This window comes from Cupressus sempervirens, chromosome 11, assembly GCF_028749045.1.
Source record: "Cupressus sempervirens isolate cs-2001-9-10 chromosome 11, ASM2874904v1, whole genome shotgun sequence".
Classification (NCBI taxonomy): Eukaryota; Viridiplantae; Streptophyta; class Pinopsida; order Cupressales; family Cupressaceae; genus Cupressus; species Cupressus sempervirens.
Genome location: NC_143128.1, coordinates 687,850,331 through 687,875,853, shown reverse-complemented (window position 1 = coordinate 687,875,853; position 25,523 = coordinate 687,850,331). Strand labels below are relative to the sequence as shown.

Sequence of the window (25,523 nt, the reverse complement as noted above, 5' to 3'; positions counted from 1 at the left end):
AGGTTCTCCTTGATACAAGATTACATAATAAAATAAAATAATAAAATATAACAATATTATGCAATGTGTGCAACACCCATTATCTCAACAATGGGATGATACCTAGTGAGAGGTATGACTAATTTTTCTTGTCTTAATGAGAGATTATTCTGGTTCCATACATGTCACATTAAGGGTCCAAGGTCCAGATTGGCCAGTCTAGGTGTATATGTGAAAAACTAACCTGTCTAGAGCATGTGTAAATAAGCAATCATTAGTTGCACATGTATATCAAATATCAAAAAAGAAAGAAAAATACAACTAACACTATGCTTGACTTTTACAACTCAATGCAACCAAAAAGAAACGTCCTCATGCAACCTCAAAGTAGCTCAACAAGGGCACCCATAAGAGGCCTTGTCGGTGTGCTTTAGATTGGAAGAATGTGAATGTGCTCTCCCAAACACAACTATTGAATCCCAATATGTTTGAAATGAAATGCAAAGTGTGTGAACTAACTAGATATGAGGAGAGTGTTTCAAACAATGGGTATGGATACAACCATGTTCAAAACACTTCAAGAAAAGTGAATGTGGATACAAGAAATAAACTAGGTTAACAATGTAAATACAAATGAACTAGCAACTACCAAAGGTTAGTAACAATGTATAAAATCTCTAAAATCTCTAGAACTATACTAGCATGATAACAATGCAAATGAGGGAGATGTCAAATGCTTGAGACAAGGGCTCTATTTATAGGTTAGAGAGAGGCCTTGGGGAGGTGACATCTATGTGGCATCCACATAGGTGCCACAAGGGAGACACATGGACTAAAGGAAAAGCCATGCAAAATTAAAAAAGAACCTTTATGGTTGAGAGGCTCAAGATGTGCTGACACATGTGTGAGCAACCTTGGGGAAAGGAGTGGGGGATAAAGGTGTAAGAGGTACCTTTTTGGAGAGTTTAATGAAAGGAGGCTCCTTGAGCCTTGTGTTTCTCATGCATGTGTGAGCAACCACTTAGTTTCTAAAGAGGTGATTAAAAGAGGTTTAGGATAATAAAGTGAGATTAATTAATGGATAGGCTTAGAAGGATGAGAGTGATGGATGTAGACTAGGTTTTAGGATGGGATTAGGATTAAATTAAATAAATTTAACTTACTCATAGGATTAAATAATTTAATAAAGTGGAGGGAATTAACTAAATTTAATTTAATTTAAAAGGGGATTTATGGAGCACCATTCATTAAATGAAATTAATACATTAGAGAGGAAGTATTTAAATTAAATGTAAATACATTAGGGAAATGAACCTTTTTAGTTACATAAATTTAATTAAATAAGTAGAAGAATATGAAAAATATAATTAGTTAATAAATAATTAATTATAATGTTAAAGGAAATATTAATAAATTAATATAGTTTTTAGGATAATTTTAAGTGTCTACATTTTTCCCCTCTTTGATATGATGTCAGGATGATATTATATCACAAAAAAGAAAATATAGGTTGCCCCAGTGAGGAGGGAAGTGGAAAGAGTCATGACATAGCAATGAAAAGGGAGGAGGGTTCTCCCTTGAGGAAATGGGGTGAAAAAGGAATATATTATGTCCCATTTTCATAGAAATAGACATGAGAAGGAAGAGGGGAACAAAAAGGCTTAAAAGAAGGCCTTGAATGACTTGTTCGTATGATTGGAATGAAGCAGGGTGAATTAGATACTGATTAATCTAAATGCATCTGAACTACATGAATGCATGGGATTCAGTTGTGTTCATATGGGAGAGCACACCCTAGTTTGATATTGCAAGAGCAGTTATGCACCAAATGCTATAGAAGCATAGATGACAAGATTCCTTTGCATGGACTAGACTCTCAACACAATCAATACTTTAGGATGATAGCTGTAGTCTGCATAGTCATAATGGGACAAATGTCATATACGCCTTGGAGAGGTCTAGGCACACTGAAAAGTCTTTTTAGGGATCTTTGGTGTAAAGTGTGTTAACCCATTGCCCCTAGTGAACAATGCATAATCATAACTTGAAACTAACATACATGTACTAAAGTATCAAAAAAATGACATATGTAGTTAGTTGGAGCCATTTAGGTGATACAAAAATATGGAAGATCAAGGCACACTATAAAAGGCTATTACTAACACACAAAATGACATCTACCAATAGAGATTTAATGACCAAGTAGTCATTCAATCAATAATTCTTTCCATGAACTTTATTTTGATGGTGAATTTGTTAAGCTTGTGTAGGAAGGATACATCCTATAAGAGGAAAATTGATTGTTTGATTGAATTATATTGAAATGTTTGTGATTGTTCACTAGAAATTTTATGAAAGGAACAAGGTTCTCAAAGCATTTAGTCTTAGTGTGAATTTGTTTAAGTTTTGTTTGCAATCACTATTTTGATAAGCTTAGTTTGATGGGTTGAAGCTCAACATTATGAGATTAGATGATGAATAGAAGAATTTGGATATGATATGATAAGATGATGGATGAATTGAATTGGAATGGAAGGGGAATGTGAGAGAGCAAGGGATAAATGCTCTCTAGAGGAAATTTTACTAAATGGAATACTAGAAATTTGATCAAGGTATATGCAAATAGATGGAAAAATGAAGGAATTGATTATGGAATTGATCTGTATGAAATGATTAGAAGAAGGGAATTTGATTAGATTAGGGGATAAATGAATTGTTTGAATTGATGAAAATGACTAGATTGAGACCATTGACAAGGGAGATCCAAGGAATGGAAAATGGATGCAAAGGCTAGGGATATCTAAATGGTGGAACAATATGGGGTACCAAAGGATCTAGTATAGGACAATGGGGAGTCAAGGACCATGTTTCAAAGGAGTTAAAATGCCTCATACCAAGGATAGAATAATTTAAGGAAATATGGTGGAAAAGGATGCATGAACATGGAAAGATGGTGTGAAGGCTATTGTATGGAGGAAGGGGAGGCATGTGTATTTCCAAAGCATATACAAACATTTTGTTGTTGTGCCTCTAGGATTGATCATGAACATAGGCTTGAAAGAGGAATGAATAAGGGATATGGGAGGGAGGGTATGCAATAGGGATAATGATATGAAGAGTATGAAATAGGGATAATGATAATGATATGGGAGGGAGGGTATGAAATAAGGAAATATGAAAGAAGGATGTAAGTATGTAGGCATAAAAATGGAGGATAGAGGAAAGGAAAATGCGAAGGATTATGGGATGCAAGACATGGATAAGGTGTCAAGATCAAATATGTGAAAGTGGCTAGAAATATGTAGGATAATGAATGGATATGAAAAGTGAGCGTGAAGGAATGAACAAAATAGGATATTCAAGATCAAAGATGGAAAATGATTATAAATGATAGATGAAAGTATGGAAGATATGTAATGCAATGCAATATGGAGGGAGCTTGCCCTAGTGTAGAGTTCAAGTGGAAGAGGAAAATTGAATTGATGGATAAGTGGAATTGGAAGAAATTGGATACAAAGGGATGACTCAAGCATCTAGATACATGGATAGTATCCCTTGATATTTATTTCTATTTTGATTTTAAAGGAATTTTGACCATTTTCTTATAGATGTTGGTAGGATAGTGAAAAAAAGAATCAAGTCTTTTGAAAAAGTTTGGATTAAGAGGGTGGAGTGGTTGGGAGGAAGACATGGTTGATAGGTGCTAGGTTGGAAGACTTGTTAGTGAGTAAATGAAAGAGATGGAAAGATTTTCATTGACACAAACCTTGAAGGGTGATGAAAAGGACAAAATTTTGGAGGATATGTAGGAGAAAGTTTGGATTTTGGGATATAGGGAACCAAAATGTATGAAGGAGATGATGGATTTAGGATGGTGGATTTTGGAACATAAGGACCCAAAATAGAGTTGGTCAATGGAAGATTTGAGAATTATGAATGAGGGAAGCCTTTGGATTAGAAAAATTGGATGCCATTTTGAAGCTTTCTTTCAAATTCATTGCTTCATTAAGTAGCTTTGGAATCCACATAAATTTTGTGCTTTTTATCGTTAGCCTTTGTGGCCTTCTGATTTTGTTTTTGATCATATTTTTCTTTTCTTGATCATGTCTTTTAGATGGGATATGTTTACCCTTGGAATTTTTTGGATATTTGGCTTTATTCAATTTATCTTTGGCATCCAATCTTCTTCCATTGGCCATGGTATGACTACATGAGGAAAAATGGGATGGAGAGCTTATGGATGGTGAACATTGGAAGAAATTCAAGGATGTGTGCCTTTGTTGATCTTTAATAGGTATATGAAGGGATGAAGTGGAAGAATTGGATATGGTAGATGCATGTATGTAGGGATCCAAAATGGAAGAAATGGATGAAGGGTTTGGCTTTGGAACATAAGGACCCAAAATGGATGGAATTAAGGAATGGGAATATGGATATAAGGGTCCAAAATAGACTTGGAATATGGATGATGGTAATATTTAGGTCTAGATGAAGGAATTTTAGGTTTAGAGGGAGTGGAATGTGTACCAAAATCTTGAGACATTATTTCTTCAAATGGATACTTATCATTTTCAATACAAGATGCGAGTCCATGTATATGTGGTTCATGAGTGGATTGGATAGGTGTGACAAGCTCATGTGGAGGATTAGGATTATGAGGGGGATTCTGAGGGATAATAGGATCTTGATATGGATTGGGGTCATGAAATGCACATGAAGGGGTTCTTTGATCTTGATTTAAAAGAGGGTCATGTAGTGGGATGGAAGGAATTATTGGATCATCTAGTGGGATAGGATCATATAATGGCCTGGAGGGAATGAAACCATGAGATGGAGTAATTCATCTTGACATGGAGGAATCATAGTGGATGAAGTGGAAGGAAAATATTGATGAAGTGGAGGATCAATGGATGTTAACTCTTGAGATGGAATGGAATTAGTAATGTGCATGGTACATGGAATGTCTTGATCTTGATTAGGAAGGGGATCATGAGATGGACTAAGAGGGATAAATGGATCTTGAGGGATAAAGGAATAGTGGGATGGAAAAATGCTAATATCTAAAGGAGAAAAGGAATCCATAATGGCATGCTTTGGAACTAGTTCTTGAGATGGAATTGGGTGTATGACTTTGGGTGATTGGATCACTTTATTTTTAGTTTTGTACTTAGACAAGGTTTCTAGTCAGATAAACCTATTTTAAGGTTGTAATGATGTTGATTTTTGAGGATTAGGATTGCATGGAGGTTGAGGCATGGGTAGGGGATTGCGATGATGGTTTTGGACATTAATCTCAAAGTATGGGGAACTACATGGAGGATTTGGGTTGAATAGGACATGAGGATTATGGTACTCAAATCATCGAGGAAGAGGACATATGTCTTGGAAGGTAGATTGTTTCTTTTGATTTGCTAGGCTCAAGATATATTTCTTGAGTTCTTCAATTTCTTTGGCAATGAATTTTTTTTTTGAGGAATTGTATGTGGTTGAAGGTTAATAAGGTGGATTTCCATTGTCAAAGGTAGAATAATAAGGATTGTGAGATGGATTAGGACTGGACATACAATTTTGAGGATTGATTTGATATGGGGTTCTTGCTAGATGTGTGACTCCATATTGCCTTTGAAGGTCCCCAACCATTTGGTTAAGCCAATTCTTATCGATTGAGATTAGATGAGGAGTGGTGAGAGATTTAATGAGAAATGAAATATGAACTTGAGACTAGGAGAAATTTTGTACTTTGTTTTAATTTGATTTGGATTTGATTTGACTTGATATTTATTGGATTTGACTTGATTTGAATTGATATTGGATAAAGGTTTGAGATAACCTTGAAAAGATTTGGGTTATTCAAGATAACTAGGATTAAAGTCCAAGGATTATGATGGTGCTCCTAAGTCCAAAGTAGAAGATTTTATGAAAATTGAATTAGAATAATATCTGAATAGATGAAGAAAGATTGAATGATTTTGGATGAAGATGAAAATGGATTGAATTAAGAATTGATTAGAAAGGAATGAATTTGACAAGGGGATTGAATTAAGAATCATGAGGATGAATCATTGGATGAGGGAATTGGATCTTGATGTGGATTATGAATCATGACTAGGATGAAGATTAGGAATTTGGTTGAATAATTAAGAAGATTAGGACATGATTATGATGTTTGAGATTTTGAAAATTGTGATGAAATGGATGAATAGAAGAAGTGATGTAGAAAAAAAAAGAGCTTCTTTTGTAATTTTGAAATGTTTTTGGATTTTGAACTTTTATGATCTTTTTGGATTTTTTATGAAACATAACATGCAAAGAATGCAATGAAATATATATGTAAGAAAAATCTTAGATGGTGTGTCCCCTTCAAATGGAGAGGTTTTTTGAACACTTAGCACATTGAACACACCAACAATCCTATAAGGTTTTGACTAGGATATAGAAACTTAGTTAGGGGTGTCCTCAATATATGCAAGTTACATGAGGCCCAAATTTTTAGATGAAAGAAAATAATGCCACATAGCTAGGAGGAGATGGTAACCAGACTTCCCAAAGGTATAAAGTTCTTTGGGGCTTAGCCAAGAGTGACAAGATTTTTCTTTCAAGAGAGGTGTCTTTCGATTCACCACTCAATAATTATACTCCACCAGAATGCTAGAGTTGAAGTCATCCCAAGGGGTGATGAAATCCTCGAGCAAGCCTCCTAAAAATGAAAACAAGACCACTTATTTATTGTGCACTCAAGATCACCTAGAGGCACGAGAGGAGGGAATATGTAAGTGGCCTTGGAATTTAAAAGACACTTGTTATTTTCCAATGAAACTTTAGATTTTGTAATCTATTGTTGAAGATACTCATATTTATAACATATAATGTTCTTTCCAACTTGACAATTTCATCAACATAATAAAAATTGAGAGTTTTCCAACATAAGAAAATTGAGCATTGTCAACATAAAAAATTTGATAAGGAAAGAGTCAATTCCTTTAAGTCATTCAAGATTGAGTGTGTGTACATTTTAAGCACCAAATGAAAATTTTCATTGTAATGTTCTTTGAACCTTAAGCATTCAAGATTTGATAAGATTCATTTTAAACCCAAGTTGAAATGTGTATCCTAGCATTGTTCTTTAACTTTTATGCATTCAAGATTGTATGTTAACTATTTAAGCATTCATTACAAAAATGTTTGTGAATTTACTTAAGGCATTCAAGATTGTATTTTAAAAATATTCATCCAAATGAAAGGTTTTGTTCAATTGATTATGTATTCAAGACTAGATTTGTTTGGTTTAAGTTTAGTCATTCAAAAGTGTGTTTGATTTATCCCATTAAGTGAAAAATTCATTCAAAGACAAATGATTAATCATTCAAGTTCATTCCCAAGAGAAATAAAATATTAAGAAAATTTTGTAGGAAACCACAATTAGATGTTTCTAAAATGCTTCCATCTGTAATTCTGCAATAAACAACTTGATTAGCTTCAACAAAATCCTAAAGATGAAATCTAACTATGGGAAAATTTATTTTAACTTTTTTTGTTTTTTTATACACATAAATGTAGGCATAGATGACAAACAAAAAAGATGATAAAATTGTAGGTGACAAAACACAAACCAATATGATATACCTTTTACTTACACTTCATAGTCATAGACAATAGAATAGGGTTGAAGATGCCAAACCATGCAAATGACAAAACTTGTAGCTGCCAAAAATATCGTAGACAAAAAAGCTAAGAGTCATTGGAAAATTACAAATGCCAAAACAATGGGTTACCGGGAAAATGTAGATGATAGTCTATAGTGGAGATACTAGTTTACCAGCACAGACACCAGTTCAATGGCAAGGATGATAGTTTACCAACACAGATGCTAGTTTACATGGTGGAGACACCAATTTACATAGAAGAGATGACACTTTACATGGCGGGGACACTAAAAAATGAAAATGACATTTCTTTTGTACAAACAATAGTGTGCATGAACAAAATTCAAAATCCACAAATTTTTTCAAAAAAAAGAATGATTTTTAGCTTAAAATTTGAATGTTTAAAGGGACATGGGTCCCACTAGGTGTGCCAAAATGTATATGTGAAAACATAACTTGTCAGGAGCACATGTAAACATGAAAAAATTAGTTACACATGTATATCAAATATCCAGAAGAAAGCAAAATACAACTATTACTATGCTTGAGTTTTAGAACTCAATGTAATTGAAAAGAAATGTCCTCATGCAACCTCAAAGTAGCTCAACAAAGGTGCCCATACGAGGCCTTGTTGGTGTGATTTAGATTGGAGGGATGCAAATATGTTCTCCCAAACACAACTATTAAATCCCAATATGTTTGAAATGAAATACAAAGTGTATGAGCTAACTAGAAATGAGGAGAGTGTTTCAAAAAATGGCTATGGATACAACCATGTTCAAAACACTTTAATAAAATTTAATGTGGATGGAAGAAATAAACTAGGTTAACAATGCACATACAAATGAACTAGCAACTACCAAAGGTTAGTAACAATCTATAAAATATCTAAAATCTCTAGAACTATACTAGCATGATAACAATGCAAATGAGGGACATGTCAAGGCCTTGGGGAGGTGGCATCTATGTGGCATCCACATAGGTGCCACAAGTGAGACACATAGGCTAAAGGAAAAGCCATGTAAAATTCAAAAGGAACCTTTATGTTTGAGGGGCTCAAGGTGTGCTCACACATGTGTGAGAAACCTTGGGGAAAGGAGTGGGGGACAAAGGTGTAAGAGTACCTTTTTAGAGAGTTTAATGAAAGGAGGCTCCTTGAGCCTTGTGTTGCTCACACATGTGTGAGCAATCACTTAGTTGTTAAAGATGTGATTAAAAGAGGTTGAGGATAATAAAGTGAGATTAATTAATGGATAGGCTTAGAAGGATGAAAGTGATGAGTTTAAACTAGGTTTTAGGATGGGATTAGAATCAAATTAAATAAATTTAACTTAATCACAAGATTAAAGAATTTAATAAAGTAGTGTAAATTAAATAAATTAGAATTTATTTAAAAGGGGATTTATGGATCACTATGCATTAAATGAATTTAATACATTAGAGGGTAAATATTTAAATACATTAGGGAAATGAACCTATTTAATTAAATAAATTTAATTAAATAAGTAGAAGAATATGAAAAATATAATTAATTAATAAATAATTAGTTATAATGTCAAGGGAAATATTAATAAATTAATATAGTATTTAGGACAATTTTAAGTGTCTACACCAGGGTAACTCAACACTTGAGGGTTCAAGGTCTAATGAGAAACTAGACCAAGGTAACTCAAATAGTTTGACCATGTGATGACACTCCCTTGTATGTAGCCTATGTCTCCTCCATAGGTTTTTTATTTTCCTCTGGTGGTATATTTATTGGTGATGTACTTGTATCTATTCGTGCATACCCTACAACATATGCATCATATACTATCTATTAGATGCATTTCATTGTATCAGTTGTACTCGTGCATTTTCTTATGAGGTTAATATGTTATATGTTTATGATTATGGACATTGTACTTAAGACTTAATCAATTAATAAAACATCTTAAATGTGACACAATGTGACGAAACCCTTGAGGAATGACATCTATATTATAATAGCATGTGTAAATGATGTATTTGTGTATATTGCTTCTACATTGTTACTTTGATGTTGTATAAAATCCAGGAAAAAAAATAGTTTAGTGAACTTTGTAACATATTAGGTTTATTTCTTTTGGGCTCCTAAGTGAGGCGTTACAATGGGTGACCAAGGTTAGTTCAAGATCAAGGGACAATATCTTTTCAAAAATCCCCTAATCCAAATAATAATTATTAGTGTTAGATGTTTCTTGAGATGCAATGAAGAACCAACTTGTGGGATAATATGAAAATTAAAATGATTTGATAGATCAATCAACAATTTGATTTAACTTGATTTGATTGATTATGCTTAGACATGTACAAATGGGGTTTCCCGATTGGTTGAAGATGAATGATTACCACCTTAGCATCCTTATCTCATAGACTTGATACATATTTTTACAATGAGAAATATCTCTTGATATTCAATATTTTAGAGTTTGAACAATTTTGATAGATTATTCTAAAATTTCAATTCATCTTCATTAATTTCCTCAACTTCTGATAAATCTTCTCATTAAACTTTTTGTTCTTGCAGTCTAATTTTATTTTCCATGATATTTTTGGTAGTGAAGAGATCTTCCATGAACTTGGGTATTTATCTTGACCCAATTGAGACTGGAATCTTGAGGGGAATTCAAGTTGATGATAATCTTCTTCCATTTGTAGTCTTGATTATTCTTATGAATAATTTGTTCGTGAAATTTCACTTTGGTTATTTGATCTTTGAACCTATTAGAATATTTGGAATAATTGAGTGGGAGGGGGGTGAATCATTTATCCAAGATCTAGATGTACAAATTAAAGAAATAATCACTTAAACAACTTCTTATCTTGTAATTCTATAACTTTGTCTTGTTGATCTCAGATTGGTTTTGACAATTGAGTGTCAACACACTTAGGACATTTACCTAGTTCATGCCGAACTAGTAATACATGTCAAGTACAAGATGCAAATATAAGACCATGTCAAGTTGCAATGAGTGCTGAGCCACTCACATGATGAGTCAATCAAGTATTAAGTAGATAGACTATGTTGAGTGATTCAAGTTTTGAGGGAATAGTAGATGTCAAGGAGTTCAAGTGCTGAGTCAAAAGAAAAATCACAGTATATTTTGAGCATTAGTAACTACATATGCCGACTAACACAGATTGGACATATTTGTTTGTTATGGCTCAAACAACTATATAAACCATTTTTTAGCCAACATAAGGATAGATTTCAATTATTTAAAGATAAGGACAAATTTACATGTAGATTCTGTATGCAATTACATGTGGCCTGTTAGTGAATAGTTTTGTCCTTCGGATAGAAATGAAAAGAACAACTCAATATGCTTCAAAAGAAGAACAAAATGCACTAACAAATGGATAGATTATCATTTTATTGATAATCTTCCTCTCAATTGAGAGGTGCAACTCCCTCATAAAAGATATTCAATAAATGTGATATCTTGTTATTTCTTTAACCTGAAGACATGAAGGGTTTTCTGACATTCATCCATCAATATGGAACAAATGTGATTATCAAATTGCTAAGTTGATTATGAGAGAAAAACCAAAAAATAGCCATAGGACTATTTACCAAGTCTTTAACATTATGAGAGAGGGAGAAAGCTATAAATATCTTTATGCAAAAGTGTGAATACATAACCACAAAATTGCATATATCATATGCAATGTAGTAATAAAGGACTGCATCTAAAATAGAAATAAAAGGACTTGAAATCCTTCCAAATCGAAAATACAAATGTACATGACCTCAAGATCAAACATATACATATCCCTCTTTATTTCAGAAACATGATAAAACAACAATAATATTGCTCTATCCCCCTATTACAACCAATCTACATAAGAAAAATCTCCTTCCCCTATCACAAAACTAAAGTGTCTTCTCCCTTATTTTAGTAGCTATAGAATTTCTAGATTGGAAAAGAAGAACCCATTTTCTTGCTTTTTTTAGCCTATTTATCACTTCATTTTCCTATAACTTTTTAGTTATTATAATTAGCTTCTTCTTCTTCTTTTTTGTACATCTATGTATTTATGCTTTAATAACACTTGTTATCGAATTGATGAAAACTAACACTTTCATAACTTTTCCCCATCTCTATCGAGTGAGACCTTTTGTTGATTTGCAAGTGCTAGGAGTCAAAGGTACTCTATGAATTGAACCTCAACCCCTTATAATTTTCATTAGAATAGGAGCTTTTAAACTTTCTCAATTGGAGAATGGGATGATGCTTGGATTCCTTTTTGACTGATTGACAACATATTTCATGCAAAAGAGTGTTCTTTCTATTCCCAAAAAGGGCTAAACATTTATCGATACTGCTCATTCATCTTTTAACTAGTAGCACATGAGAGCTCGATTCAATCCCCTATTTGGGTCATCAGATTCATCTTAGCATGTGTTTAGTGATTGATGTTGGAGAGTCAGGTTTGGGGAAGATTTTCTTGGCAATCTACCGAGTATCTAACATGAATTTGTGTGTGTTCTCTTCATTTACCAAGGACTTTATGGAAAAGAGGGATGAGACTTGTCAAGACATTTTTTTTTGGGCTAAGCATTCTATCCAATAGTTCATGAGTACTATAGGTGATTCTAATGTTCTGTGTTGATAAAACTTTCAATATCATCTACATCATTAGGCCATTAACATGCCTTTTTATCTTTGCAGGTAGTTATGTCTCATACTAGATTCTAGATGCCGATAAGAAGAGAAATTGGCAATTGTGCTGAAGTATGATTACCTAGGTCAAAGGATTTGCATTTTTCAACATCATCACAACCATATCAATATTCAATTGAATGGATAGTATGTGGTGATATTTAACCTTGATACCATATAAAATAGCTCCCTTGCATTGCATGGGCTTCATTACTTTAAACCACACAATATATCCATGTTTTTCCTTTCAATCCTTCAAATTAACTAATTCTCAGGCATTCTCTTTTTTCCATCATCATCATTTTTTGTTTGATCACTCTATCAAACCTCATGTATTTTTGGACATGATGCCATGAACTCATGAAATTTCACCAAACTTATTACATATATTATCCTAACAATTTGATAAACAATTCTCATGCATCCCCCGTGACCTGCTCATATCTCATAACTAAATTTGTAGACTTATTTGCTCCATGGGCTTTTATGAACCCTTGATTCTATTGATAGATTATTCAATCACTAAGGACACATCTTGTAATGGTGTCAAGACTTTACAATTGATTATTGAGGCTGGCTTATAGGTCCCATACATTGTCAATTATCTTGAGGGGATTTGGCAACTTGACAATAGGCCACATGCCCAATATTTTGATTTAGCTTGAAAACTTTTCATTGCTATTTAAGTTTTACAAATATCTCTTGAATCTTCCAATAAAATCCATCCTTTTTGATTCCTTATGATAATAGTAATTATCATCGTGACTTTATAACAAGATCTTTCACCCTATTCAAATATTCAAGCATTTCTATGTTGTATACCAACAATCTATCCAAACAGCTCAAACATTGCTAAAGATCTCTATTGGGTAGGCTAAGGCTCTGATACGTACTCAAGTCTTTAAAATCTATAGGTGTTAGAAGGGTTGGATGTTGTAATCATGACCTAGTGTCTTTGTCATAGGCACTTCATCTAACATGCATATTCTTTACTTTTTCAAATGATGACATCTTTGTAACATGTCTTCTCAATGACCCATGTGAAGATTCATATGCAATTGGTTTATAACCCCTTTACGACCTTTTGAATGGGATTCCTTTAAAACATTGAATTTATTGGGATCTTTTATAGTCTCTAATCAAGCCTTATATCCATGGGTATCTCATTTTTTACAAGATGAGTCTAAACTAGTTTTGAACTGATGGCTTCTAAAAATGGTTCTGAACTGAGACCTCAAATAATGCATCTCTAAAGTCAAAATCCACTCTTTTGAATTGAAGAAAACCAAATTAAAACTTGAACTTGAATTTTAAGTTCAAGTTCAATTCTACAAACCTGAAGTTGAAGTTGAAGCTGAACTTGAAGTTTTGAACTTGATGGTTCAACTTCAACATATCTTTACAACACTATTTTCTTCACAAGTCATAGTTCATAAACCATCATCAAAAATTAAAGCCAACCAAATTTTCCTCTAAAAAAATGACTTGAAAGTTTAGAATGTGGGTGCTAAAAGCATGGTAACATGGCCAATTGGAAAATGGGAAGGTTTAAGCGACAAAATGGATGAATCTCAGCCATAGATTCATACCTAACTCTAAGTTATCTCAATATTCTTAAGGAGGAAAAAGACATAAATTTTCAAGAGATAAGAGAGTTGAGAGCATTGTAAAGGGATGAATGATCAAAATTAGAGGAGTGAAAAAGACAATTTGTAGAGCATTCAAGGTGACTTAGTAGTAAGAGTGAACTGCAGAATTAGTTAAGTGAAGAATAGAGGATAGAGGATACAACATTGACACAAAAGATCATGAAAGGATTAGTTAGAGATTGGATAGAGGTGATCTGTTATCAGGTAAGAAAGTTCCAACTACAAGATCTATGCTAAGATATTTTGATAGGTGATTTTAGTTAAATCTCCTAGGTGGACTAGTCCTAATAGGCTTTACCAAATCCTTTACTTGGGTGGCATTCCAAGTGAATGACCTAAAGTCCTTTAACCAAACACACTTCTAATAGGGTGTTAAAATCCTCTAACAAGGTGGGACTTAATAGTCTTTGTAAGCCTTTAATAGGGTAGATCATCTTTTATGGTCAAACAATTGTAACCTTAATTGGCTACACTTTATTGTTGTCCTAGTGAAGATTTGTGGGTGTCATCCCCACCCCAATTTTACCTTCTCATTTGGAGGGTTTTTGGGTAATCATATCTAGTGTCAAGTGTGTGTTTTTTATTACTTATATGTTTTACATGCATTTACTTTACATGTTATTTTAGCATTTTAATACATGTGATATATGAATGGTGAAAGTTTTATGAGTCCAAGTTTAAACTCTTGATTCAACCCACCCCGCCCTCCCTCACCCCCCCCCCCCCCCACCTTTGAAGTTGACCTTTCCCACTTTAATTCCAACGATTAGTATCACAACCAAGTTCTCTAAAAGAGAAGCTTTGAAGCTTAGAGGAAAGATCTTAAAATAGAAGTCTAAAAATTGGGAAAGACCATTGAGAACTAGGAGATTGAGATACATCTTATATTGCATCAACTATATGAAACCAAAGATGCTTTGAAGAGTTCCTTGAAGAGAAGGAAAGAAATTGACATTGCAGAGAATGCCACACAATACAAAGAGATCAACACCACAAAGCTATTTAAAGATGGTAACTCTAGTGAGTTTGATGTAGCACTTGCAAATCTAATGGAGAAGAATATAATCCAAGCTAAAGAAATAAGAAATCTCAAGTTGGAGGAAGAATCACAAGCTATACTACTATGTGAAGTAATTGAACAAAAGAAGAAATCCATGGAAGACAAAGCCATGATTGAAGAAGACAAAAGAATTCTTGAAAATAGATTGGAAGAGAAGTCAACAGAGCTATCTAGGATCTCAAACATGCAATTTGACACCTTGAGCCAAATGATGAATACTCATCATGAGTTGAATGTCAAGGGCATTAAGATAACTAAATTGAAGTTGCAAAATGAACAAGTGCAAAATGGCCTAAAAAGAGAAAAGGAATTTTCTAAAAGTCTCAACAAGCCAAATGAAGCCATCAAATACTTTGAGCAATTATTGAGATCCCCTATATCTAATAGAGATACTTTAGAACTAGGCTACAAAAGTATTGAAGGAGAATTATCCAAAGTTACTAAAGAAAGGAATAATAGAGGTGAGAATTCCAAACTCACTTGTCATAATTGTAGAAAGAAAGGACATACTAATAATGTGTGTAGGAGCAAGAATGCAAATCAAAATGTCAAGCCTAAGAACATGGGAAATTTTCATAAGTGCAATAAGCAAGGTCATTAGGCTCATGAATGAAGAACTAGAACCATGCATGCACCAAAATTTGAAGGATATTGCTACAATTGTTAGAAGTATGGACATAGAGCCTTTGAATGCAAATCAAGTCTATGTGGTCATCAAGTAAGCCAACAAAGGTAAGAAGCTATGGAAACTCTTATATTTTGGATTACAATACAAGATATATCTGCCACTATTGCTAAGAATATAGACACATATCTAAGAATTGTATTGGGACTCACTTCAGTGGTAACTACAAAAGGTGGTTGAGTCAAACCGCATGCTTTAGCTATTTGAAGACTAGCCATATTAGCAAACATTGTCCAACTAGGTCAAAAGCATGAAGTTGTGTGTTTGATAAAGACAAAGGCAAGGTAGATGTTAAACACATTAGGAATGAAATGAATAAGACATGGAAGAAGAAAGATGGTTGCAGTACATCAAATGGAGAAGGGATCACTTCACCCAATGGGTCAAGTGGTCACACCTCATCAAACTAAGCAAACAAGAGGTATGTGTGACTGATATTTAAAAATATTATATCATACATTAGGTCCAAAAGAAGTCAATAATGAAAAGACTACATTAGCATGAATGAAGATGCAAGATGTTGTTGAAAATTCAGGATTAAACTTTTAAGTTTTCATGTTGTTGTTCAGCATGAAAAACTTTTAAAATGGATGTCGAGTAGAATACTAGTTACTGCCGAGTTGCCAGACTATCTAGTTGATGTCAAGTTTATAGAAACTACCGAGTGATGGTAATATCAATGGATGCCAAATGACTCTAAAATCATGTTGATGTCAAGTTTACAACTACACAAGCACTAAGCATTAATTGCAAGGGTTTTTTGAAGGGTATATGGTCATTTTTCACTCATTTCTCATCATTTCAAATTCAAGAAATAGCTAAAGGAGTAGAAGGTGATTTAGAAATTTGTTCAAGGCATTCAAAAAGATCTTAGTGATGATTTCACACCAATTCTACAATATTTTGAAGGTATTTATTCACAAGTTGAGCCATGCAGTCTGCATTTGTAAAAACCCTAGTTTGTCATAATGGCATCAAGCTCAAGAAATGTAGAAGGAAAAGAGGTCTTGAATGTCCAATTAGTCAGTAATGAGGTAAAACAACCAAATTTCAAAACAATTCTAGATGTTTCTTATAAACAAGAACCCTTAGGCATGTTGTCCATGATTCCCCCAAAAGTCATTATGGTCCAAGATGTCAAAAAATGCTACAACTGTAAGATAGGAGGAATAGGTGACATGGACATAAGGGAAGCCCATGATAGATTGTATAAAAACAACGTCTTGAAAGAAGAATTCAAAATTGTTGAAAGGAAGGGTTTACACGTGCCCTAGAATTTCCTACTATATTTAAAACTAACTAGATAAGAATAGTACTAAGCCAAATTCATAATGGATCCCTATGGCTAGAAGGAGGACCAAAAAAGATTTCAGTGATAATAATCCACAAGCTGACTAGTTTCCCAACCGTAGATTGGCCAAAGACTCTACAAAGTGATTCCAAAGAGGCAATAGAGTAGAATACATGAGAAAAATGGAAGAAACAAGGAATGACAATTGACACTATCATAGATCCACAAATAAACTTTGCAATAAGGATCATTTCTTGCAAGTTTTATCAATCTAGCAAATTAAACAATGTACCCTATATTGCAATAGATGTGGGATACAAAATTATGAAGAAAGATCATACCTATGATCTAGTTAAGCTTCAACTAAAATAAATAATGGAAAACCTTGGAGTAGAAAGGAAGACTAAGAGTGCACATTGAAAATTTGAATCAATTCTAATTTGCATATTTTTCTATGTACAAAATACATTTCCATCTTTTGGAAAAATGGGATGGAAGACAAACAGAATAGTTGCTACTCAAATAAATGAGTACATTGAGCAGATGGGTGAGAATTTTGAAACTATCATGACAAGCTATTTTGAATACTTTAAGAAGTCTATGAAGCAAAGGATGAGAATACCCATTTCCTTGGTTGAAAAATACTACAATGATATATGTTTTCTTGTAAACATTGATTACACATATATAGAGGCTACTACTCCTAGGGTAAGATGGCTAAGACCCTTAGGTTATGAAATCAATGTTGATGAATCCTCAACATCCATTACTACACTTCTAGCTAAGGAAATTGATAAAATAGCTAAAATCTTTGGCAATTATGATGTGATGAAGTCAAAAGTGGAAATGGAATTAAAGATAGCCTCTACACTAAAGAAGAAGGATAAACTAGTGAAGACACTTAAGGAAAAATTTGGTGAGGGTGCTAAAGAGTAAGGAGATGAAGAGGATGAAGAGGAAGAACATAAACACACTAAAGAACCTCTTGCATTAACCCAAGGCATGGGTGAGGACAAACAAGAAGAGAGAATAGAGGTTGTTGAGGAAGAAGAAGTTGAGGAAGCACCAACACATGCTGAGCCTAAGAAAAGAAAGGCCAAGGCACAACCTATGGCCAAAGAAAAGAAAGTTGCTAAGCCAAGTCCAGTAAAGCCAAGAACACCTACCACCAGAGCAAGCACTTGAGCCACCACACAAAAGGCCAAGGAGAAAACTAAGTAGGTAGAACAAGGAGGCCAAGTGGAGAAGAAGCACAAAAGAAAATACATTGCTCAACCTAATTTAGATGAGGAAAGAACTGAATCAAAAGATACAAGCCAATTCAAAGTGGTAAATCATACAACACTTTCTAATCTTGAAAATTTGTGTGAAAATATCAGAAATAATGTAGATTTATCTGGTCTTAAGAATGTAAATTTTGATAATTTGGGAAAAGAGGAGACAAGGTTAGTAGAAGAAGCCTTATATGAAATGATGTCCAATTGAAGAATATTCCATTAGGATTTGCTAACTCAGTACCCAAGCCATAATATGATTTAGTTGAGAAAAAATGGCATTATTGTTTAAATTTGGAAAAGAAAATAAGGGAAACTACTTTGGCCCAAGTGATGCCAGAACTTAAAAAAGGGCAAATTGCTAAGGCAATAAGAAATATGGAGGAAGACTCACACCAAAGTATAGAGCCTTTAGCATTCTCCAAAATGACATTGAAGATGTTGTGAAGAAATCCACTCAAATGTGGTAATTAATCTATGGATTAACTATAGCGAAGCAAGGAGAGAAGGACCCATTTGAGGGTAAAAATGATGATAAAGAAGAGGATGATAAAAAAGATAGCAAGGAAGAGAGAAATACAAAGGAGGAGATTGAAAAGATGGGTACTGACATGGAAATAGATGAACAACAACATGAGGAATAGAGTGTGCAAGACACACAAATGCTGAGTGCCAGTCCTCCTCATGACACAAGTATACCTGCAGAAACTATCATTGTCAAGGATGTCTCTGATGCATCATCTTAGAACATTAACACTTAACAACATAAGATTTGAAGAAGATTCTAGATCAATCTACAGTACAAGCACAACTATGCACAAATTCAATTTTGATAGGTGTAGAATAACTTCAAAAGGTAGTAACTGAGGTTACAAGGGATAAGGTGAATACATAAGAACCTATTGGAAATAATCAAGACTAGCTAGGTTATTGAGAGGGGAGGGGTGAATTAGTAACCTCAAAAACTTTTAATCAATTCAACACTTAACCATATTAATCATTCACCATTCATTCATCTAATCTACTACATGCATGAGAAAAGATAAACATTCATAACACATGAACACCGTATTTTAGTGAACCAGAAACCTTCCAAATAGAAAGTAAAACTAAGATGGGGATGATACCCACAAAACTTCACTACTACAGTATAAAGTTGGCCTATTAGGGCTTACATTGACCACTTCTGATGATCTTCCCTATTAAGAGCAATTTGGCCTACTAGATCCACCTTGTTAGAGGTTTTACAAACATACAATGAAGTATGCACTTTGTTAAGAGATTTATAAAAAGACTGTTAAGTCTAACCTATTAAAGGATTTAGAAAATTGATTCAGCTGTCAGGATGAAATAGTGGATTTGACTTACAACTTGATTGCTGAATAGATCTTGAAGTACATATCACCTCTTTTGGCTAATATGTCTTTGCTTCTCCTTAATGACCTTGCTGAATACTTTGCTCTACTGCTGATTCACATTCACTCTTCTCAAAACATTACATGTTCATTCCTTTACATACTCATAATATATTCCAAAATTGTGCAATACATTTCATATATACCATTTCAATAATTACAATTGCATGGTCGACTAGAACACAAGTAAACAAAATATTATTGAGTCAGCCAAACAGTAGAAAATTCGAGCTCTTCAAGTTGGCTTGGTGACCTTTTGATACTTAGCATCCACTACATTACTCGACACCTTCATGCACTCAGTAGAAGTAGAAGCTCAGTCCATGCTAATCACACAATGTAGCTTGGAACACAATAACAATTGGAGACTCGGTAGATATAGTGTCACTTGGTAAATATTGAATCCTTTGTTTACCTTTCTGTCACTCGGTAGACACTACACATCCATCACTTGGTAGAAATTTACTTCATATCACGTAAACTGATAACTTGGTAGACACTATGAAGCTCAATAACTATTATCTATTCAGTGAACAATGTATGCTTGGTATACACTGCTGAATTGCACATTCATTTAGTAGCTTCAGGAATGCTCGGTATGAGCTGCTTAACTGCTAAACTTAAAAGGTAACCAATGAATGCTTAGTATAAACTTTGGATTGAGTGATGAGCTTGGTAACCATTCATAATCGAATGAGTGTTATCACTAATGACAAATACAACATAATGCCAACAATCTCCCCTTTTGGCATTAGTGACAAAAACACTTATGAGGCAAAACTTATGTACATTGATGTTCTGATTTTTTATTTTTAAAAATTAATCTTTGTAAAGCTGCTATAGATACATATCTTACATATCTCCCCCATACACATGGCATAATATATACATAGCTTTTATCAGATACATATATCAATCTATTTTCTCCCTTATTTCTCCATAATTCTCTTACTATCTCTTTACTCCCATGTGATCTTACTATCTTCACCCTCCCCCTTTTTGACAATAATACCAAAGGGTATATGTAATATATTCAAATAGAGACATCAAAATGTGAGAGAAATTTGGAATGTACCTTGAGAATAAGAGCCAATGTCTTATCCCAATTATCTTGCAAAATTTTGTAGGTGGAGAGGGCCACTTGAACTTCTACAGAAAGTTCAATCATATGATCTGCTGTTGAAAAATTGTTATCTTGGACTAATGTTTTTGAATATGCAATATGTTTCTACATTGTGTCCATAACTGGAAGGAACATATTTTGGATATCAATAAGCGTAGACCAGATCTTGGCTTCCTCTCTAAGTAACTCTACCTACATTTTTGACAAAAAATTCACCTTCATGTGATGTGATGTGATGAGCTTGAACTCAGGTCAAGCTGTAGCCTTTGAGCACTAGCCTTCATGTCCACATCAATCTTATTTGATTTTTCCTTTATATCCTTGGTATACTTGGTAACATCAAAAAGCTTTCCAAAAAGTGATGTTACATTTGTGAAGGATTGTTCAAGGTTGCTCAAAATTGTGGATATCTCTACTTGATTTATTGCAATGTGCTGAGCAATGTGCTCAAGCACCTTATTGTCAAATTTCTTCTCTATCTTTTCAATGAGCTTCTCTTGGCCAGAAGTGTTCACATTGGACTTATTTACCTCTTCTAATTGTAAAAAAATGTGTTGAGATGAGTCAAAATCAACACCTATAGCCTTAGTAATTATAATTTTAGCATTCTCAATTATTCTAAATTCTCTGTCTCTCTCATCTCTAATTTGCTCCTACCTTGCCTTTCGCTCTAAAAGATGACTAACCAGTCTCATTTCATTAGCTATGGTAGTATCTAGATCTATCTTAGGAATACAAATTTCTTTGTCCAAGTCAATGTCTTCATCAATTGCTTTTCCAATAAGCACAAGTTTTAGAGGAGTATTTGGTTTTACTTCTGTGCTTACTTCCTTGGACTTATAAATGGAAACAATAGTTGAAGTGGTTGGGCTAGTAGTAAAAACTTGGATTGGTCCAACTAAAGGAAAACTAAAAGAAGTACCAATTGTATCCAAAACTGACGTGCTTCCTAAAAAAGAAGTACCAATAGGTGGTGTACAAACTAGAACACATCCAACTAGAGAACTAACGGGAACAAAAACTAGTGGAGTTAAAGCTGTAGTTGACAAAATTGTAGAGCAAACTAGCAAACTTACTTAACAAGCTGTAATAGAAGTTGACACAATTCAAGAACTGGCAACTATGCATATTGCTGAAGTAGATTTCTTGGGAGCTGATGAAGAGGGTTGCAACTTAGTAGATGAAGTGATAGACACTTCCATTGTAGATACTTGGAGCTAAGAGGTAGTAGGTGTGGATGATATTTCTAAGGTAGTTGCAATCATTCTAGCTAAAGTTAACTCCAACCCTAATGATGTTGTTGGCTTAGGTGGAGATTGAGGAAGGGAAGCAATGACTTCTACTACAATTTTCATTGGATCATCTTCTTCATTTTCTTCCTTATCTTCCTCTTCAACTTCTTCCTCTTTCTCTTCATCATCAACCCTTAGTGCTTGATAGTCTTCAACATCAAATGTAACACATGGAGTGTTATCCTCTTCATCATCCTTGATCTCCATTAGATCATCACTAGGCTTATGTAGATGATAGATATTATTCAACATGTTTGTTGCATCTCTAACAACATGCTCAATATCTTTGATTAAAATCAAACATGTATGGAATCTAATCATCATTTTACCTTCATTATTTTTCATGGCTGCCTTCACTTCTACATCTATAAGATTAGGCAATAATTTCTTCAAAGATTATTCATAAATATCTTTAGCTATTTGTGCAGCTGATTCCCACCTTGGTTGCAATCTCATTAACAATTCTTTTGAGATTTGGGGAGCAATCTAGTTCGGGGAATACTTCCATTTTCCTATTTTGGTAAGTATTGGCTCCTCAATTGGCATCTTCTCAGCATTAGTCCTTGTCTCAAACTTTAAAGCCTTGAAGTTTGTGATGCCAACTCCTTCTTTCATCTATTTCAATCTTTCCTAGAAGATAATTAGGGGCTTGTTGAGCATAACTTCACCTTTGCCTTTGCCTCTCCTAGTGAAAATAGCTATGGAGGCCTTTGGAGGTTTTGTAATGATTATCCTCCCTTTCTTCTTGTTTGGCTCTACCTCCTTTGATTCTTGCTCTTCTTCTCCTCCTTCTTCATCTTCTTCATCCTCTCCTTTTCCCTTGGTAAGCATTAGAGGGCTAGTGGCAATTTTCATCTTTTCTATTTTCCTCTTTCCTTTGCTGATTTGCTTGAGGTAGCTTGATTTACAATTCAATCTTGGATTTTGCCTCATCATATGTGCCAAAAACTGGTTGCTTAGGGTCTATAGGCTCATTTATCAATGCTTCAATAATGTCCCTAGTTTCATCAATATTGACCTCATAAGGGAGAGGTTTTACCCATGCAACTCGGGGCTTGATTTCCTGAATGTATACTCTATCATAGTTAACCAGGAAACACACATCATCTTTATATTCCTCAACAAGTTTAGGAGGAATCTTGAACCTTTTGTTCATTCTTTCCTTGAAATCTTCATAATATTGTCAAAATTTACACCCATTTCTACAATGAACTCATTTATCTGATATAAAATCAGAACATAGTTTCTCCAAACAATAGAACCTTTAGATGGAAATAATTTTTGTACATAAAAGAAAAGACATGTCAACAAAGAACCAAATTTACAAGGGTTATTCTTTGATGTTTAGATGCTATCCATATTATTTTTTAGTTACTTCAGTAGTAATTCTGACAACTCAAATTCCATATTTTTCTTTACAACCTTAAATGCTAGGTCCATTGCCACACATGGCATGCTATTTAAATGACTAGAGCTATAAATATTGTGGGAAATTACATTAATACCAAACCTTAACTCCACATTATAAATGGTGTTAATTTTCAAACCTCTACCATCCCACTCGGCTAGGGTTTTCTTCTGGAGTTCATCCCGACCTAGGGGTTTGGTAGATTTTTCTTTGTTCAACATGGAAAGGCCAATTATCTTGTGAATCATCTTGTTGGTTATTAACATGGGCTGCTCTAACCATAATGGATCATTGTGCATATGACTGAGAATGTATCTAATCCATTTTATTTGAAAACTCCTTGGAAGGTGTGTGATATGGGTTGACCCTTTTGTTTCTAAGTGCTTGTGCTTGAGTTTAAGTGAACCATCAAAACACATTTCCTCTAAAGAACTATCCATTTCTAGGGTTCCTATCTCTTGAATAGGATATTTGAAATGAGTGCAAATATCATTAGTTAGAAGTACCTTTGGTGGAATTTGAGATTGCACACCATTAGGTTGAAGTGCCTCTGTAACTGTTGGAACTAGCTTGAAATTCAGAGCTTTCCACTCCATGCCGTTAACTAACATTTCTAAGCCTCTTTTTACCTTGTTGCTACTGGTGCTTGTGGATGTCATAGCTGCTTGGTAAGTGATGGAAATTTTCAAAAAAATTCTTCACCGAAAATTCACTCGAAATCCCTTGGAATTGCTTGTGTGCACTAGGAAATCTCTTAGCTCTATGAATACTAAAGATGTAGTGAAAATGAAGTTGAATTCTACGCTTTTTGATGAAAATTTTCCATTAACACTAGGTACCATACTGAAATAGTGCGTGATAGACTATCATCCACTTACTAGCTCGATAGAAACTTGTGACTCGGTGATCAAACAAAACTTTACTTCTTTCGACCTAGCTCAGTCGAGTCTATGACTAACCTTGTTCGATATGAATTGAACTCATGTGATCCTTTTGTATCTAAAATACTGATTTGGATCTTCTTCTTTCTTCCATTTAGAACTGCTCATGATATGGCTTGAAGATACAGTTCTAGTTCCTCCTTCAAAGAATCTAATTGGAAATGGTGGAGTCACCCACTTCTTGAGTGACATTTCCATCATTTGAACTATTCTTCTCAGTAGATTTAGGAATCCATTACTATCTCATTTGATTTATGATGTTATTAGCTTTAGCTTTCTTCTCATCTTCAACTCTTCTTATCTTCATGTAATTTTTAGCTATATGACCAATTTCAATGCATGTATAACATCTTATTGTTGAATCTCTCTTTCTCAAGTGATGCCTTGTGTAGTCTATGCCAATGTGTCCATATTCTCCATAATGGAGACATCTACACAAAGTATTGTAATCCAAACCAAATATTACTTTGACAATTTGTTCAGTTGGATTGAATGGTTTGGATCTGCATTCAGATGCTTTGTGACCTTGTTTCTTACATTTGTGACATTTGCCTTCAAATTTTGGTTTTTCTTTGCACTCATTAGCTTTATGGTCATGTTTACTACAATTGTAGCATTTTCCATTGAATTTTTCTTTTCCATTGCTCCAACATTTATTTGATGTATGGCCTAGCTTACCACAATGATTGCAAGTAGGTCTTTGATTCCTTTGGGAACCTTGTTTGGAAGATTCACCTTCTTCTTTGTAACCAAGTCCTACTTTACCTTTTTGCCTATGAAGATTCTGCTCACTTTGTTGATTTGATTGATCCATATCTTCTTGAGATTTCATCATCCTTTCATTGAGTTTCTTTTTAGAAATTAGATCTACTTTCAATCTTTCATTGATCTATCTTTCAGTGATTAAATCATTCCTTAAGATTTAATTTTCAGATCTTAGATTCATGATTTCCTCATTTGCATTGGAGAGCCGATTGATAAGACTTTCTTGCTGAAAGGATTGATTTTGATTTGCATTGTTACTTGCCTCCAAGTCTTCACTTGCCTTATTCCTTTTTTCCAAGATTTCACACATTCT

At 33.9% G+C, this 25,523-nt stretch overlaps 1 pseudogene; it reads right to left on the bottom strand.

The window, feature by feature from the left end:
• Positions 1-24,100, bottom strand: part of LOC149531580 (putative 12-oxophytodienoate reductase 11 pseudogene) — a 165,738-nt pseudogene extending 141,638 nt beyond the window's left edge.
• Between the last annotated feature and the right edge of the window lie 1,423 nt (positions 24,101-25,523).